Below are 15,932 nucleotides of genomic sequence, written 5' to 3' on the forward strand. Positions count from 1 at the left end.
CAGTCCTTTAAGGAATGATCACCTTACATTTGGAGCTAGGAGGGGTGTGCAAGGAAGAAATGTGAAATTATCTCCAGAAATGCCTTCTGTTCAGGCAAGAAACTCTGGGATACCATCCAAGTCCGGATCAACGTTGGATTCAAATGGAGTTGACTCACATTGGAATGTATTGAAACTTTTGAAGTCCTATGGCCCACAAGATCTTGCCTCATTGTATAATAATTGTGGACCCAGTAATAGTGGAGACCCTAATATCAGTCAAGAAGGTAGGTGTCGTTTTTCAGATTTACTGTCGATACATTCTTGAAGTCTAAATACTTTAAAAATGTTTTATTTCATTATATCATTAGATTGCCGTAGTAGAAAATCCATTAGAAAAAGCCTGAGACACAGAATTAGTCTCCATTTGATGAAGCGTAGGTTAATCGGGGGAGACTTGTGTCTAGTGAACTTGATTTAAATTTATTGAGATGACTAGGTGTGTAGGTGAGGATAGTGCTCCCTTCAGTAAGGCTTTTGACAGTCTCCCGCGGCAGACTGATTAGGAAGTTAAGAACTCATGGAATCTAGGGCAGTTCAGCAAATTAAATCCAAAATTGGCTTTGTGGTAGGAAGCAGAGGGTAATGGTCGAAGGGTGTTTTCGTGCTGGCACCCATTGGTGTGCTGCATGGTTCAGTGGTGGATTCCTTGCTGTTTGTACTGTGTGTTATGTTTATAGATATAAATGTAGGAGGTATGATCAGTCATTTCCCAGGTGACACGAAAATTTGTAGTGTGGTAAACAGCGTGCAGGAAACCCTAGACTACAGGACAATATAGACAGGCTGAGCAGATGGTCTGAAAAGCGGTAAATGGAATTTAATCCTGAAAAATATGAGGTGATGTTAGTCCTCCCAAAATACAAGGCACAGGAGTACACATTGAATGATGGGACACTAGGAAGTACAAAGGATCAGTAAGATCTTGGTGTGCATATCCTTGAAGGCAGCAGGACAGGTAGTTAGTGATTAAAAAGGCATGAGATACTTGCTTTTATTACTAAAGGCCATTAATACAAGAGCAGTGAGGCTATGATGGAGCTGTACATAATATTAGTGAGACCACAGTCAGAGGACGGTGTGCAGATCTGGTCCCCATACTATTGCAGTAGAGACAGTACAGAGGAGATTCACCAGGATAGTGCCTGTGCTGGAACGATTCAACTATGAAGGGAGACTAAATAGGCTGGGTTTGTTTTCCTTCGAACTTATAACACCTCAGTCTGGTTTCTGTCATGGCTCCGCACCTGCATTCAGTCTGCTGTGAGGGGGCGGGGATAAGGTGCATAGAGTGAAACGTTTCCCCTTTAGTACAAGGGCCGGTAGCTTTGGGCACAGGGGATTTGAGGAAAAAATGTTTTCACCAAGAAGGTGGTGGGTATCACTGCCCAAAATGGTGGTAAAGGGAGGAACACTTAAGATATTTAATTATTTAGAAATGCTACAGCATACAAGAACAGGTGCTGGAGATTGAAAAGAATATATAGGTGCCAGATGACTGGTGCAGACATGATAGACTGAAGGATTTTTTCCACACTGTTCAAAATCCAATGACTCTTAATGTTTAAATTTTTAAAATGGCCATCTGTATGGAAAGTGGAGATATATTTTTATTGGATCCAGATGTTCATTTAAGCCCCTCCCAAAACACCACAGTTTTGAAGTTTCTATGTTGCCTTGCGGACTAATAACTTTATATATATTTTTAAAATTAATAACCCTATTTATCAGATACTCTTTCCTCTGCTTTCTGTAAACAAAGATGCATACACCTCCAAAAGAATGTATAATTACTGAAAAATGACTAGCTGCTGATATATTTATGGCAAACTAACTTCAGTTACCAGCTATGCACTAGTCACTTTGATTTTATGTTTGTTTTTTTATTATCTTTTTGTAAAATTTCACTCTATATTGCTTTATTTGAACAAACATTTGAACAGAACATCGTCTTTACAGAATGAAAGAGGGTTTACATGAGCTGAACTTCTGACAACACCATCTGCTTTGGACCAGCAACCTCATTATGGTTCCCCTGAACTTGTCTTCAAACTGATCTTTAGCTGTGTTTGAAGTCAGTCATTGATGTGCAAATGTGACAGATTAAATGAAGGTTCAGGTTAGATTTTGTAGCATCAACAGCCAGATTAAATATATGCCACATTGTTAATGTTGCAGGATTGAAAACTGTTAGCATGCAAGATATAGGAATAATTACCTTGATAAATCTTTTACTCTGTTTCCAGTGGAGATGGATTTTGAATGAGAAGGTGTCACTGATCCAGCCTTCATTTTACACTTGATAATGTAGGCAATGGAAAATACTAAATGCCTTCAAACTTCGTGTCTTTGAGCACTTTGAATTACAAGCAGGTCTTATTGGTCGGTGACGGCGTTCTCTGGGGTAGAGCAGTGTGTTGGATGGAAGATCAGGAGTGACGTGGGAAATGCATTACACTCAGCAAACTTGATTAGCCCATGATGTTTCCAATCACTGCTTGTTCATCACACTTCTTTCACCCAGAGGAGACGGGAAAGTTCTGGTGCCAGTCATTTCTTGTTGCTTTTGTATCAGTTGCCCCCGTTAAGGTGATGACGTTCCATCTTGCCTGACTTACTGCTTGATGAAGCTGGTTGATGTCTGAGAAGTAAAACCAGCTGCTTAAAGGATCATGCCTGACAAGACTTTAATGCTAGTGTAGAGGCATATCAAGCTTGTGGCTTTTAATTTAATGCAATTTATTCATACTTGCAGTCTTGCACTTTGTGGGCTGCCAGCACTGATGACAATGAAGGCTGACAAGTAGTCATGCCGGGGCTCATAGTAGCCAGAGAAGGGACCTGGCATATCAGATGCTAATGACATCTTGCTGTCCTGAATTTTAACATAATCATTTCTCCTGCTGTTTTGTGGTTATGTTACTCGGGACACATACAGGGCATAGAGATTGTGTCAGATGAGTCTATGAAAAAGTGATAATTGTTGCTCAGCAACTGTTCACACCTTCGCAACGTTTAACCGGGACGTTTCCAAGATAATAAGCACATACCACTAGTTAAAAGCAGCTTTGAGGCATACGTTTATTGTGTATGATACATTGATGTTTGGAAGAGATTGGAAAAAAAATATTTGCCATAATTTTAGTACTTGAATTTTTTTTTGTATTTCTAACAGCTCGGTAAGGGTTAGTCAAAAGTTTTTTGCATTTAAGAAGGTTGTTGAATTTTAAGGATTTATCAGGAAGTTTTGGGCGAGCAACCATCCTAGAACAAATTGCTCAAACTGTTTTGCTGGGGAAGAAAATGTTTTTGGACAAAACCTACAGTATTGTAAACCTGCCCATTTGAAACGTTCCAGCATTGCATTAGAAATTTAGTCTCAGTCAAATAATAGTGATTGGATGACCCAGTGTTTCTGAGGAAGGTACTCTAAGTAGTACATTGAGTAGGAGTTGATTCGTGTAACTATGACACAGCGCTTGTAACTGATTCCAGTCCTCAGTCGGCAAGTGAGATGTTTTTGAAATAAGTACAGATGGCTTACTTGTTTTCTCTTCCCTTTCTAAAAATTGGAAGGAAAATATAAAGGTCTCTAACTGCCGCTTTCTTTATAATCAGCTAACTCGAGAACCCTTGACTCAACCTCACTGTCAAAATAAATATAATTAATCTTTTGTAAAAGTACAATGTTCATGCTGAACTGTCATAATGCTCAGGGTATTTCAAGTGATTTTTTTAAGCATAACACTGAAAAAAAAAATCAAATCTAATGTCAGAAGCAACTGTATCCCTTCTAATTTGGATAAAATTAACAAGTCTCTGCTGGTAAGAGACTGTGTGTTTAAGAGTTGTGAACAGCTGAAACAAAAATGGATCTCAGTTCAATCTCCACCTGACCTTTCTTGGTTTTCCTTAACTGGTCATTGATCAAAAGAAGCAGCCCCTGCCCCCAGACATTTATCATATATCATGGTACAAGTGAAGCTGCAAGTGTGCTGATGTAATTTACTTCCCGGTTATTTTTATTCAAATAAGAAAAACGGATGAGGTCAAGTTCGGAGAGGGTTAACTGAGTGCGCTTAGGAAAGCAGAATTGGTGACTAAGCTACCCAGCAACACTGAAAGTGATTATGGGTGTAACCTGGCTGAGGTCAGAATTGGGTTCTCATCAAATTCCTAGTTAACTGCCCACGTGATTAATGGTGCCTGCAGTGTTTGGCTCAAACTCCACATTGGTGTGCATCCAGGCTTGGTCAAATATTGTGACTTGTTTTGGAATTTCTTCACGCTTTGCTTACACAGGCATGTAGTTCTTTAGAACCTCGTAGGATTCTGTGCCTGGCTAACAAAATTTATCTTAGCAAGATGATTAGTGGGTAACAATGTTTATCACTTTTCTCCTTGCCATCCCTCATCTAGGAATAGTAGTGCTCTGATTGAGATCAGCAGCCAGCATGCAGGTTTAGGATTAAAACCTCAACCATGTTGTCTGGATTGGTTATTGTCAGATGAAGTGGTATATTATCCTTCCTCATCCACATGAGAACTTATCCAAAATGTGTTGTCCTTTTATTTTTATGTTATTATTTTAAACACTTTGTGCCAGGAGATTCATTTAATGGCTGTAATTCCATCTCTGTGATGCATTGTCATGTGAGGGTTGAGATTTTGTGTATAAACGGATCAGTTAATAAAATCTATTTAAGCTTGAACTCTGAAATGAGTAACCGAACTCAGCACTGAAATAGAAAGTAAAGTGTTAACTGTTCTGTAAAATTAAGAGTGATTAAAAGTGTTTGTTTGTTTGGTGTTTTGTTATATCTACTTGCGAACTTCTAATATTAAATACTTCTTAAATTTTAGCCACTTTAACAGAGAAATGTGGTAGCAAATCTGTACTTGCCAAAGTGCTATAAACTTTAAAGCGATACCTCAGCGGTTGATTGACAAGTGAACATTGGTTAGCACACTAGGGCAACTTCCCTGTGCTTTTCAGGATCTTACTTGCATCCACTCGAGGTTTAGTACCTCATCAACACCATCCTCAATGTTGGACTGAAAAGTGAGCCTAGATTTTATGCCAGGTCTTGGGTGAAGTTAGAACCCATGATCTTAACTCAAGTATATTACTCCCAGTGAGCTAAATTTAGTACTGATCCAATGTGTTAACTGTAAACTTTTGCTGTGTCCCCCAAATGTTTTGGAACTTTTATCATGGGTTGGATTTTACAGCATCCCCGCTCCCCCCCACCCACACCACCTCCCCCCCCCCCCCCCCCCCCCCCCCCCGAAAAAAAGCTGGCATATTTGAAGGGAGGTGTTTCAATTTTTAATAACGTGTGGCTTTCCCACCCAACCCTGACCTGACTTCTGCATCACGGTGGGCAGTCAAGGCATCAGGCACCCCATTTGCCCTACAGCTTATTTCAGGCCCTTTATACAATCAAATAACGACAAGTTAAAACCCCAATCCCATCTTCACTGCAATACAACATGCAGCAGGGGGAAGGCAGAGGCAAGGTGAGTTATACAGTGATAGCCGCTGAATGCTGTTGGGCAAGAAGGAGGTGGTAGCTCCTGTGACACACAGCTGTACCTATTTGAGGAATTGTCTCCCAAGATTTACTCCTGTATTAATCTACCCCACTCAGACCACTGCCCAAGCACATCAACCCCTGTTAAATCCAGCAATGCAGTCCTACATGTCTCGCTTGTATATAAACAGTCCATGGTTTAAATAAAAACTTTTGTAGTGCAGAGACTGCTGTTATCTAACTAGAATGTTCATTGCTTGCTGTTTGGTTTCTGTGGCATGTTTGGGTGAAGTTGAGGGAGGATGAGAGAGCCAAGTTTAAAAATGTGGGCCAAATTTTGTAGCAACACCCACTGTGTTGCTATATTTGGGTTCTCAGATGATGTGGGTGTGTTGCTATAAAGGACTAGAAAAGGGAATTCTTCTGATTTTACCTTTATTGATGTTTTATTTTACATTTTATACAGGGAAAGGACCTTTCCAATACCTGCAGCACTCTAACAGTATGTCACAAAAAAGGAGCATTAATCACCCTCATAGTGGATCTTTAGACAAGAAAGAGTACATGACCCAATGAGACCTGCCAGTGGAACAAGGTAAATATGTAACTACAAGGAAGACACAAATTTCTTGCAAACAGATTGAACCACAACTCTTTTAATAAATGTCTGTTTGGTAAATTGAATGGCATTCAAAGCAAATTTATTGCACTGCATCTATTAAATAAAGGCAAAACCTAACCAGTCAGAAAATCTAAATTTATGACTTTTATAATTAAGCTACACATAGACTTGTACTTCTGCTTGGCTAGAATTTTGAAAGGATTGCAAGCTAGAGGTGAAGCTATGTTTGAAAAACATTTTTATGTAAGTATTTCAACAGGAATTGTAGTTTGTTTAGTAAGCTGTTTGACAAACAGTTCTGGAGAAGTGCCATGAGAGGAATGGGATTGAACCTTAAATTAGACTGCAGGTATTGTCAAGTTGAGTTAAATGCTGGAGAGGAGAGAAGAGGTGCACAAGACTTTGGCAGTGCACAAAAAGAGTACCGCAGTTAAGCTCAGGCTGATGAAATCAATGGAAAAATTACAATATACAAAACTATTGACTTACAAACCCGAAATAAGCATTTAAAAGCTTATTTTTGAACACCGTTTAGAGTACAGCTGCCTGTGATCATGTAGTTGGCTTCAATGAGTATAGGCAAAACACAACTGTGGATATAGAGGTTTATAATTATAGAGAAGGGAAGAACATGATAATAGGAAATTAAATGGTACTGTTGAAAACTATATGAAACCGTTAGATTTTAATGTTATAAATAACTCCTTTGACCACTATACTTTGCTTTCTTTTGTGCGATGGGTTCTCTAGCACACTGATTACCAAAGTTTCAGGCATATGTTTTCTGATGTTTGTTTATACTTTTAAATGGTTATCATGAATTTTGTTTGAGATTTATTGAGTTTTGGCATAAATGATTTGTCAGATTTTGTTTTTGTCATTTTCTCACTCCCTTCAGCAGAACGATGTGGTGCAGTCAGCTCTTTCTAGAAAGGTTCTAGTGTGAGAAATGCCAAAGGTCAAAAATCAATGCAAAATTGTCAATAGATAAATTATCAATAAGTAGCAAAAAAACGTGACTAATTTTTTTGGAGTTAAATTTCTTCTCCAACTTCACAATATCCTAATTGTTAATTTGCAGTTTTATTTGTGATTAATAGCTCAAGTACGCTCCTTATCCCAACCCTTAACCTTACCGGCATTAACTACTCTAGTTGTGGGTTGTTCTTTTTGCTCTACACTATCTTGCTGAAATGATTATTGCCTCCTATGGGTAGACTGTTTTCAATCTTTTTAATCACTTGATAGACTTTAGCTGGCGAAGCATTTGGGAGATATGAACCCTGATGTCCAATGTCTGGCCCAAGATTATTGCTTGCCCACTTTGAAACATTACAGTGTTGAATTACAGGCATCTCCCTCGGCTCAAATGAAAACCCCCTTTTCTCTCTCTCTTAATAGATGAAATTGCTTTTTCAGATTTTCTTGTTCTTGCGTCAATTGCTGTGTTTTAGCAATCAACTAAGCAGTCTGTAATGCAGTATCTGCAAGGATTTTCTGAGCTGTTGTGTGTTATTAATAGCCTTTTGTCTATTTTACAAATTTCCAGTGCACTTGTACAATTTTTTGAGCTAACTTTTGATGGCACAATATCTTTTAATGTTTGTACGGTATTTAAATTTTGCTCCAACTTCTTCTACATCACTTCTGCTAAGACTTGCTATAATAGCTCCAGCAGATGTGCATTCCACTAACTATAGTCTGCATCAGATACATGAAAAGCTAACTTAATAGAAAACTAACAACAAAAAACCCCAGCAAAATTAGTCAGTAGGAATTCAGAGGAAAACTGCCTGCTGGTCCATACCTAGTGTGGAGGAAGATGGTTGTGGTGATTTGGAAGTCAGTCATTCCAGACCAAGGAGATAACTGAAGGAATTCCTCAGAGTTGGATACTTTCCTCATCTTTGGCTGTTTCATTGACCTTTCGTTCCATCAGAAGGTCAGAGGTATTCACTTATGATTGCATAATACTCTAGCACCACTTGTGACTCAAAGCTAAAGCTGTCTTTTATGCCGTGAGATCTGGGACAAGATTATGATTTGCGCTGTGTGGCACAAACGTTACTTGCCATTTAAGATCCAACTGGTGCCCTTAGACATTCATTGAAATTTCTATCGCTGAATGTTCCACTATCAATATCCTGTGGGTTACCATTGACCAGAAACTGAACTGGAGCAGCCATATAAATGGAAGAGCAGTTCAGAGACTGAGAATTCTTCCACGACTAACCTGCCTTATGATTCCCCAAAGCCTGCTTAGCACCCACAAGGCACAAATCAGGAGACTGATGGAAAACACTCCACTTGCCTGGATGAGTGATGTTCATTCAAGAAGCTGGATACCATCCAAGACACAGCAGCCTACTTGACTGGTACCACATCCGCCACCTTCAATATTCAGTCCCTTCACCATCAATGCCCAGACGCAGCAGTGTGTATCAGCATCTCAGCAAGCCTCCTTCTGATAACAAGTTCCAAACCATATCCTCTCCCACTTTAGAAGGACAAGAGGAGCACCACCATCAGCAAGTTCTTCTCCCAACCATGTATCTTCCTAACTTGGAAATATATTAGCGCTCCTTCGCTGTCACTGTCAGCATCCTGGAAGTCCCTTCCAAACAGCACTGTGGATGTCCCTGCACTACAATGACTGTAGTGATTCAAGAAGGCGGCTCACAGTCGCCTTCTAAGGCTTTTAAAGCTGTGCAATAACTGCTGTCGAGCCAGCTATGACCACATCCTATAAAAGAATTAAAAATAAACAAGGGAGCAATTTCAAAGTAAGGGTTGGTGGAATTCTGAAATCGAAAGAGAAAATGCTGAAGAAACTCAGCAGGTCTGGTAGCATCTGTGAACAAAATTGGTTTTAAAATTTAAAAAATTTAAATGATAATGTTTCGAGTCCAATATGACACTTCTTCGGAAATCACTTTGATTCTGACAAAGAGCCCTTTCAGATTTGGTATTGACATTAAAATAAGGTCTTCCCATTCAAGACAGTAGGATAAATTTCTTCTACAATTGTCATTAATCTCTAGGACATGCTTCTCCCTCCCAAATGCAGCGAGCATTGGGTTATTTAATATATTCAAGGCTGAGTTAGATATTCAGTTGATGTCGAAGTTGAGGCTTCTGGTGGAACAGGCAGGAGAGTGGAGTCAAACTGGCAATGTGATATTGAATGGTTGAGCAGCCTTGAGTTGAATGGCCTACATCTCTTATTTCTTGTGATCCTTTTGTGGGATGTAGGGGAAACAGTTTAGGTTCAATGTGATGTTTTTTACTCATTGCCCTAGCTCTTGTGTACTTTTTGAGGGAGGCCTGAGCTTGTGACCTTTTGAGTCAGCAAGAATGTTAGCATTAAGCCAGGACTCATCATTCGCAAAATGTTTTCAATTTACTTTGAAGTAATCTAAAGTTAAATAACCTGGTCTTGTTTGTATTTGTTGTCTTCAAAGTGCCTGCACTTACAAATGCCCAAATTGCTGCACTGGAGTGTGCAGTTGTACTTTGTAATCCAAGAAAGCTCAGTGTCACCAAGCTAGCACAAAAAAAAAATCTTGCAAGCTTCAAGATCAACACACTCCTATCAGCTACATAGGTTCAGTACCAACACTGTTGGGTCTCTAGATCTTGTCATTCAGAAGCACTATTTTGTACAAATCAGGGGAAAAGCAACTTGTATTTAATGCTGCTTTTCATGAGCACCCATGTCTTCAAGTGCTTCTCAGCCAAAGGAATACTTTTGAAGTGTTGTCCTTTATAGTAATGTGGGATAATGAGGGGCAAAAGATATGTGCACAGTTGGAAAGTTTGCCTTCAATAGGGAAACCTTGCTTTGAATAATATCTAGCTTCTAAGAAATATTTTTGACTTTGATTTCATATGGTTCGCTAACTTTTATCCTCTGCTAGATGTGTTGCCTACTGGATTAGAGTATTAACATTTAGGGTAAATAAAAAAAAAAAATCAAGATTATGCAGAGGGTTCATTGGACATAGTCTTGGAGCGTACAATTTATTAAAAACTCAAGTTTATTTTTTGAGAGTCTCATTTCTAACTTACAACCTTAAAGACGGTGTGTTTGTTTGTTTGTTTGTTTAAGCAAAGGTTACTGCTGAAGAAGAAAGTGGTTCTACCAACTTTCAGAACAGCCATTAAAAGATCATCTGCAAGCTTTGTTATTCCAAGTGCCTGTTGATAATTCTAGTTGTTCAAATATGTTTTATAACAATTGCTTTGTATCTTCTTGACCCTAGATCCATTGAAAGCTGTGAATGGAATGTTCTTTCTGTATCCAAGTTGATTTTTTGGCGGCAACCAGCTGGCCCACTCGAGATCTAACAACACCTGAAGTTTGAGATCCACACCAAATAAGCTGTGATGTCTACATGTATAGAACACTACTATTCATTTTTGGGTTACGTTTTTTTGTTCTGTTCAAACACAGTTGTAAGCAGAAACTATATATACACATACATACAAAATGCCTTGTATTCCGTTTTGATTATGACCTTGAAATTGTATTGTTTGAATTGTCAAGTGTTCCTGTTTTTTGCAATAACTACATTGCTTGGCACTAATAATTTGAGTTTGGGGCCATCATTTTTTGTTTATAACTTTTTTCAAAGCGAAAATAGATTTTGGTACGTGATATTGACATTTCTGGGAAAATGTATAACTCTTATTGAACTTTTTCTTTAATTTGAAAAATGAGCAATAAATTGTATGACCTGTGGTAATGCTTCTAGCATCAGTCTTCCAATAGTCTCTTTATATTCCATTTGGTCTTCAGTTGCACAGCTGTGGCAAGCAATACTTAAGTTGGGAACCTTTTATGCTTGGTTTGTAACATTTAGTAAATCTTTTGTTTGAACACTAGATTGCTTTAGAGTCTCCTGCAGCAGGACCTTGATTGTTAATATTGTGAAAATCATACATGCATGGGAGAGGCATTAAGTAAGTGCCCCTTACACAGAGCTCTGAAATGTCACAGCATAGTGTTGGATTATCTTACAATATCATGAATGCTGTCCACTAGACAAATAATGCACTATTGGAATATGACGTGGGAATTTTTTCAAAATCAAACATGGTAGATTGCAGCAAGACACTTGCTGGGTCATCTCAAGTCAACTAATGATTTGGAAGTTTCTGTATGTACAAAGTTAACAACACAGCAAAGTGAAAATTCTGAACCATTGTTTAAATCTGCATAATTTGAAGTGACTTGTGTGTATTGTATTATTTTGTTTTTGCTTTCCTTGCTCAATTTCAGCCCAAGTGATTTTGTAGAATGCGTGCAAGATCAAAACTGGAAGGGGTTTGTTTTGCTAATAGAGAGGGGAGATGCACTGTTGCAAGATATGTTTTTGTAATTTCATGCATTAATATGCAAGTTTCTTGAGACTTCTCCCAGATGTGGAAGACTACTTCTTTACAGGCAGAAGACTTCTGCACCTCCTCTTCCCCAGGTGGAACATTGAGCCGAGAACTGAAGTAGTACCTTATAATTGTCACAATGTGTCGCAACACTCTTGTTTTGATGGCCCTTCAAGCTGCAGTTCGACAGATTCTGAAAAAAAAAAGTTCTTGTCTGGAGATGTGTAACTGAACAGATGTTTAAGTATTAGCACTAGGCCCAAAATAAAATCAAAAGTTGAACCATAAAGTTAAAATCCTCACGTTGGATGTTGCCCACTTTCTTGTAGGCTACTGACAACATTGAGGGTATTCTTTACTAGCTGATGATTTAATTTTTGTGCTTTCAAATCCTTAATCTAAATGATCCCAGAAGACTTTGATGTTAAGATTTTGTTTGTGGTTTTATTTTACATAAAGCTGCACATTTGGCATACTAAGGTGGAGAAGCAATGGGATTATTTTTACCCTTTTCTGTGTGAACTTTAGTTTTAACTGAAGTAACACTGCGTGATGAGTGCTGAGCATCCTAAATTATTATTCAGTTTCATCATGTACTAGCTCATTTATTGTACAACATTTTTGGTAAAGTTATCGCTGAAATGTTGATATCTTCCCCGCCGCCCCCCCCAAGCAATCTGTACAAGGGCAGCTATGTTCTAGTCATATTTGATACTCTTTCCTGCAGCTTATCTATTGATTGTGTTCTCCCATAAGCACAACTGCTATATCTTTTGTTTTCTGATTGAATGTATATTAACAGTTCAAGCTTTAGTATACTCTTAAGTAATGCTTACCACAGCTATGCTTAAATTTGTTGTATTGGTTGAAATTCAGTGAATTTACCATTTTTAGACACATTGTTCTGCAACATTTAAAGTGCTTAGTTGATTAGTTTTCCAGGTTGTGTAGCTGAAAAATTTAAGTCAATAATTCTTTTGAAGACTATCCATTTACTGAACTTGCCCCTTTAATCTTGCCACTTTTAATGCACATTTTAAAGTCATTTCATTGTACTTTAGTTCTGCGAGGAAGATATTGCATTTTGATTCTTGAACTAATTTCAATAATCCCTTTCTGTCTTTGAGAATTGAGCTTCTCTACTTGTTTTATGATTTGTTATTTGACTGGGACCAATGGTATTGGGAAGTTTCAAATAGGCTGAAAATAAACTTTTGCTACAAATAATTCAATTATCAAATTTACATTATGAAATGCACTAAATTTCCATTTTGAGAGCAAGGTGGAATGAACAGAACTGTGATTTAGTACAAATGGAAGTCAACAAGTGCGTGAGACTTTGGAAGAATTTGGCTTCTTTTCTTTAGCATTCTCTAACCTGAATTTCAAGAGACAACAATGACCAAGGATATTGTGTAGAAATGGCAATTTGTATATACTGCACTAGTGACAGGAATGCTGTGTATTAACGTACTAGCCCTGTACCCTGGGGAAGAAGTGTATATAGAAGTGAAGTTCCGGGCAGTTTTGTTTTGAGATGGGTAATGGGCCAGTATTCATTCATTTATGATATTAGGCTTAGTAGATAGCCTCAATTGTTTTTTTAATGTAAATACAGCAAATGTAACATTTCAATACAATTGGGCTGCTAAAATATTTTCTGTTCATTTTGTACATTTGTTTAGGTGAAGGGGATTTTTTTGGTTGAATTCCAAGTGGTTTTTATGAAGTAATTGAGGCTTTTGGCTAGCTATAGATTTTCTTTTAAAGAATTGGATAATATTTTGACTTTTTTAAAAGATGGATTAGTTGAAAGCAATCTGTATTCATCATTGAAAACATCTTGGTGCACAGCATACACAGAACATTGGTACATGGTCTGTCAGCTCTCCACAAATGCTGCTAACATACCCTTGGTAATGGAACCATTGGAAGACTGTGAACTTTGCATATAGTTTTACTGTGCCTGATAGTTATGTTTCAACTGTTAACTCATGTTTGTAAAACGCATTGTTATTTTCCCATTTAAGAATTTGGTGATACACAAAGGAGAAACTAGCTATGCAGCAAGATGATGTGTGTGTATGTTATATTAGTCTTACAGTCTGTTCTAATACTTCCAAGCAGAGCGTCTGAATTGTGACGTGTGCCTTACCAAGAAATCTCAAACTCATAATTTTCTTGGGAAAAAGAAATATGCTCAACAGATTGAGCAGTCTTTGTTTTGGTTTGGGGTTTGTAATATTGACACTACTGACCTCTTGTGACCATGGATTCTGATTTTCTTTCTCCTAGAGAAGACTGAGCCATATGTACATGTGCTAGAAAATGTTTTATAGTTGCACTTTTTAATGCATATTTTTGAAACTGTAATGCATCAAATACAGGGGCTAAAAGTTGCTTGTTTGATCTGAAATATAAAATTGTTGCTTGAGGGTGCATGCTGAATTCATGAATTCCTATTCCATTGAATTTTGAATATATTTCTTTACAATGCAATTTATGGGGAATTTCCATCCATGTCTTTTGGATCCCTCAGTGTTACAACATTAGAAAATAAAAGTTTTGTGTTTGTAGTTGGGCACACTGTGTAGTATGCATATTAAGGTACATCTTATTTAATTCAGTTTTCTTTTTGTATTTATTACATATGGATCTTTTTGATTTCTTTAATCATGTTCAACCATACAATAGTGTTTCAGACTGTCTCTAATTTATGATGTACTGTTATTTGATGTACATTCATCCAGTTTTGGAATATATATATGGTGTTTTGCATCTCTGGTTCTGTTGGAGTTCTTTTTTTCCTGTCCAAAAAAATAGTTACTGCCTTTGCCTATTTGCAAAACTTGCATTTTCCTGTAACTTCACTTCTAGGAAGTATCACTCTGCAGTTTAAATCGGGATTTGTTGCTATTTTTAAAGTGCATTTTGCTGAACTTTGGCACACAAATTTTACACAAGTATTCCAATATCATCACCGTCATAACTCTGGAAACATTTTATAGTACACATGCTATGTTAACATATTTATTCCTTTTCCCAAAGGAATCTTGAATATTACACAAAAGCTGAGTGAATTTGTGTTGGGGATAGCTCTGATTGGAAACAGACTATTTCATAGAATTGTATTTTTCTTTAGACTCTTGTTGTACCTAACTGGACATAAATATTTTTCGAGTCAGTGCTTCTGTAATGGTGGTGGGTGGTAATGCCAAGGACACTGTTGGTTCCTTATAGCCATTGAATTCTTCTGAAAAGTGCACTTCTACGCAGCCACTGAAAACAGACTCCACCTTCACCATGATTATTGTATTTGGTATTGGGCTCATTTATCTGACTAAAATAGCAGGGGCAAAAATTGAATAACATGTAAGCACTTCAAGCTCATACTCATAAATTTGCAGGTTTATTCTATATGTAAAAATTCAGCACACTGGTACAAGTAACTTATCAGAAGATAGTCATTTCTGAATTCCTGCAGTTCAAGCCAGTCCTAAGCCATTCCTAGTCGTAACCATCTTTATATTTACAACAATGCCAGCTGGAATATATCCCAGACAACAAGGTGCAGGGCTGGATGAACACAGCAGGCCAAGCAGCATCATAGGAGCAGAGAGGCTGACGTTTCGGGCCTAGACCCTTCATCAGAAAAGGGGGAGGGGAAGGGGGTTTTGAAATAAATAGGGAGAGAGTGGGAGGCGGATAGAAGAGGGATAGAGGAGAAGTCTGGTTCTGTGCTGTGTACCTCTATGACTCTATGACATATGTATCTGCAACATAGCATCGCACAAACAAGTGAGAAAAAACTAATTTCATTAAAACTTTAAAACAAAACTGTAAATATTATTGAGTGGTGCTCACTGTATCTTTCCAGTATTTAATTTTCATTATTTTCCCTCACTATTCTCTTTAATTAAATTTCCTCTCTGTCTCTTGGATTTTGGGTACAATTTAACATCAATTAGAATTATAGACTGAGTTTGAGAGAGAGATGTTCTAAAAGCTTTTAGCAGTTCTGATTAGTTACAAGGTCTGTTTTAGGTACAAACATGTTTTTACAGGTTTTACATTGTTTAATAAGCTACTTAACAGGTACGAGCCATTTATGCATCTGTTTAAAGTATGTCGTGTCACCTCCCAATGGTTATCATCCCAAATGTTCCAACTGTTATATGCAAAAAGACCAAAAAACAACTCCAAGACTACAAGACTCAGTAGAGAACATAATCTTGAAGCTTTACACACAAGAACACACGTTAAATGCACTGAATACAAGACTCAAACAATTTAGTGCAGCTGCAGCAAAAACAAAGTTGCTGGAAAACCTCAGCAGGTCTGGCAACATCTGT

General features: G+C 37.7%; 1 long non-coding RNA gene across 1 annotated transcript; it reads left to right on the top strand.

Moving 5' to 3' along the window:
* Positions 1 to 6: 6 nt before the first annotated feature.
* LOC125485480 lies at positions 7 to 14,358 on the top strand. Its single transcript, XR_007264203.1, has 3 exons — positions 7 to 266; positions 6,040 to 6,168; positions 10,458 to 14,358. It is a non-coding gene; the product is annotated as an uncharacterized LOC125485480 (long non-coding RNA).
* The last annotated feature ends 1,574 nt before the right edge of the window (positions 14,359 to 15,932 follow it).

The sequence above is a fragment of the Rhincodon typus genome, chromosome 19 (genome assembly GCF_021869965.1).
Source record: "Rhincodon typus isolate 14 chromosome 19, sRhiTyp1.1, whole genome shotgun sequence".
NCBI classification, from domain to species: Eukaryota; Metazoa; Chordata; class Chondrichthyes; order Orectolobiformes; family Rhincodontidae; genus Rhincodon; species Rhincodon typus.